The 4057-nt window shown below is 51.6% G+C and overlaps 1 pseudogene; it reads right to left on the minus strand.

Annotated features, from left to right (window-relative positions):
• Nucleotides 1-1375: 1375 nt before the first annotated feature.
• LOC138394300 (keratin, type I cytoskeletal 18-like) lies at nucleotides 1376-3068 on the minus strand (annotated as a pseudogene).
• Between the last annotated feature and the right edge of the window lie 989 nt (nucleotides 3069-4057).

Below are 4057 nucleotides of genomic sequence, written 5' to 3' on the forward strand. Positions count from 1 at the left end.
TGAAGACCCAGCTCCTTTTCCTCTTCTTCCAACCTAACGGACCATGTGACTCAGGGGAAACTGATCCAGCTCTGAGCCAATCACAGTAATCCCATCCCTTTACCAGATCCACATGGATTAATGAGTATATGGTATTCCCCGTGGCAGTAACCGGCGTGTGAACCAGGTGGACCCAATTAGACTGGAGGGGAAAACTTTCAGCCCCTTCAGTCATCTCCCTGCCCTAAGATGTGAACAGAGATGCTACCCTTGTACGTGCTGTTGTGGAATGACCCCTGGGCTGAAGTCAGTGCTTTGAATGGTCCCCAGCAGAGGCAGAAACCCCCAGGGTCCTTTAGAATGTCGGTGAGCTCCACCACGCCTAACACCTGGCTGTCTCCAGGTTTCCTGCTTCCTAAAATCATTCGTTACTATAGATTTCCTTCTTCTTCTTCTTCTTCTTTTTTTTTTTTTTTTGAGACAGGGTCTTGCTCTGTCGCTCCAGCTAGAGTGCCGTGGCATCATCATAGCTCACAGCAACCTCCAACTCCTGGGCTCAGGCCATCCTCCTGCCTCAGCCTCCCAAGTAGCTGGGACTACAGGCGCGCACCACAATGCTCTGCTAATTGTTTTCTATGTTTTGTAGAGACAGGGTCTCGCTCTTGCTCAGGCTGGTCTAGAACTCCTGAGCTCAAGCAATCCTCCTGCCTCGGCCTCCCAGAGTGCTAGGATTACAGGTGTGAGCCACCACGCCGCCTGGCCGCCTTCCATTTTACTTTGTTTGAATCAGGTAGTTTTTGTTGTCTGACAAAAGCATTGTAGCTAATATTAATACAATATGCCAAGGCCGGGCGCGGTGGCTCACGCCTGTAATCCTAGCACTCTGGGAGGCCGAGGTGGGCGGATCGTTTGAGCTCAGGAGTTCGAGACCAGCCTGAGCAAGAGCGAGACCCCACCTCTACTAAAAATAGAAAGAAATTATATGGACAGTTAAAAATATATATAGAAAAAATTAGCCGGGCATGGTGGCGCATGCCTGTAGTCCCAGCTACTCGGGAGGCTGAGACAGGAGGATCCCTTGAGCTCAGGAGTTTGAGGTTGCTGTGAGCTAGGCTGACGCCACGGCACTCACTCTAGCCTGGGCAACAGAGTGAGACTCTGTCTCAAAAAAAAAAAAAATAAATAAATAAAATAAATAAAAAAATACAATATGCCAAGAAGAAAGAGTGGAAGGAAGTGTATTAAGATGTAAGTAGCAATTATCTTTCAGGGGTGGGATTACGGGCGTTTTTATTTTTTCTTTATATTTTTCTGTGTTTTCAAGTTGTGCAAACTAGCACATATTACACTTTTTTTTTTTTTTTTGACCTGTGAACTTTTTATTGGTCTAAGGGCACTCTGGTCCTACTGCCTCAATGCCTCAGAACTTTGGTGTCGTTGGTCTCAGACACCACTTTGCCGTCCACTATCCTGCGGGTCATGGTCTTTTGGATGGTCTGCATGGAGTTGCTGCTGTCCAGGGCATCACCAAGACTGAAGTCTTCCCCGTCTTCCAGCAGGCGGCGGTAGGTGGCAATCTCAGCCTCCAGCTTGACCTTGATGTTCAGCAGGGCCTCGTACTCCTGGGCCTGGCGCTGCCCCTCTGCCCGGGTCTGTGCCAGCTCTGACTCCAGGTGCAGCAGGACCCCGTTGAGCTGCTCCATCTGCATGGCGTAGCGGGCCTCCACCTCCCTCAGGCTGTTCTCCAAGTTGGCCTTCACATTTCTCATGGAGTCCAGGTCGATCTCCAAGGACTGGACTGTACATCTCAGCTCCGTGAGTGTCATCTCAGGAGCGTCGACCTCGGCGGACTGTGAGGTGACCACTGTGGTTCTCTCCTCAATCTGCTGGGACCAGTACTTGTCCAGCTCCTCTCGGTTCTTCCGAGCCAGCTCGTCATACTGGGCCCGGATGTCCGCCATGATCTTGCTGAGGTCCTGGTATTTGGGGGCATCTACTTCCACGGTCAACCGAGAGCTGGCAATCTGGGTTTGGAGGCCTTTTACTTCCTCCTCCTGATTCTTCTTCATGAAGACCAGCTCCTCCTTGAGAGCCTCGATCTCTGTCTCCAGCTGCAGCCTAGTGATATTGGTGTCATCAATGACCTTGCGGAGCCCATGGATGTCGCTCTCCACAGATTGCGCATGGCCAGCTCTGTCTCATACCTGACTCTAAAGTCATCAGCAGCAAGACGGGCATTGTCGGGCCGGGCGCGGTGGCTCACGCCTGTAATCCTAGCACTCTGGGAGGCCGAGGCGGGTGGATCGCTCAAGGTCAGGAGTTCGAGACCAGCCTGAGCAAGAGCGAGACCCCGTCTCTACTAAAAATAGAAAGAAATTATATGGACAACTAAAAATATATATATAGAAAAATTAGCTGGGCATAGTGGCGCATGCCTGTAGTCCCAGCTACTTGGGAGGCTGAGGCAGGAGGATCACTTGAGCCCAGGAGTTTGAGGTTGCTGTGAGCTAGGCTGACGCCACGGCACTCACTCTAGCCTGAGCAACAAAGTGAGACTCTGTCTCAAAAAAAAAAAAAAAAAAAAGACGGGCATTGTCAACCTGCAGAAGGATGAGGGCATTGTCCACAGAATTTGCAAACATCTGAGCCCTCGGTTCCTTGATGATTTTGAAGTAATGCGCCCAGTCTCTGACCTGGGGCCCCTTCTTCTCCAGGTGTTCCCGGATTTTGCTTTCCAGCCTCTGATTATCGATCTCCAGGCTCCTCACTCTGTCCAGGTAGGAGGCCAGGTGGTCCTTGAGCTCTTGCATGGTCTCCTTCTCGGTCTGGATGCCCCCTATTCTTGCCAGAGCCCCAGCCATCCCCACGGCCAGGTCCCCGGACCCCCAGCCGCTCCGCATGCTGGTGGAGCAGGACACGGAGATCTGGGAGCCCGAGCCCCCGGCGCCTGCATAGACGCTGGCTGCGCTGCTGACGGGCCGGACGCTACGGCTGGGCGCCTGGACGGAGCCCAGGGACCGGTAGTTGGTGGAGAAGGTGGTGGAGCGAGTGGTGAAACTCATGCTGTCCGCGGAAGAGAGCGAGAGGACAGGACTCTAAGGTCGGTGGGGCATATTACACTTTTAATGAAGTGAAAAATAGAGTTTTTAGGCTGGGCGTGGTGGCTAATGCTTGTAATCCTAGTACTTCGGGAGGCTGAGGTGGGAGGATTGCTTCAGGCCAGGAGTTCAAGACCAGCCTGAGCAAGAGCAAGACCCTGTCTCTATTAAAAATAGAAAAAAATTAGTGGGGTGTCATGGTGTGCACCTGTAGTCCCAGCTACTTGGGAGGATGAGGCAGGAGGATCGCTTGAGCCCAGGAGTCTGAGGTTGCAGTGAGCTATGGTGACGTCACTACAGGCTAGCCAGGGTGACATAGTGGGACTGTCTCAAAAAACAAAAACAAGCAAAGAAAAAACAAACCAATGAATTTTTAAAAGAAAAAGGGAATATAAAAGACTATGTGTCTACCTATGGTAGCCAGCCACTGGGGGACCATGGCCCCCAGTGTTCTCTGCCCCCTGGTGTGGTCCTCTCCCATATTGTGCTGGGGTTGGTCTGTGTGACCGTTAGCATAAGGGGGACATGATGACATTAGGTTATTCAAAAGGCTGTGGTTTCTGTCTCTGTTTCGTCTCTCGCTCCGGGGCAGGCGTGCTGCTGGATTGGAAGCAGGGCTAAGGAGAGGCTCATGTGGCGGGAAACTGAAGCCATCGGGGCACTGAGATCTGCCAGCATCCACAGGAGTGACCTTGGGAGCAGATTGCCCAGCCCCAGTCAAACCTTTGCATGAGTGCAGCCCAACCAACAGCTTGACTTGGGGACGCTCTAGCCCGGGACCACCCATCCAAGCTGCTCCTGGACCCCTGGCCTTCAGAATGTGTGTTATTTTAAGCTGTTAAGTTTCAGGGTAATTGTTCCTCAGCAATAGATAACTATAACAATACACTAATAACTAACTAATATGCTTTCACAAAGTAAGCCACTCTGGGGACATCTAACCTTCAGGAAGAAAAACACCAGCACAAAAGGTGTCCACA

This window comes from Eulemur rufifrons, chromosome 14, assembly GCF_041146395.1.
Source record: "Eulemur rufifrons isolate Redbay chromosome 14, OSU_ERuf_1, whole genome shotgun sequence".
Lineage (NCBI taxonomy): Eukaryota > Metazoa > Chordata > Mammalia > Primates > Lemuridae > Eulemur > Eulemur rufifrons.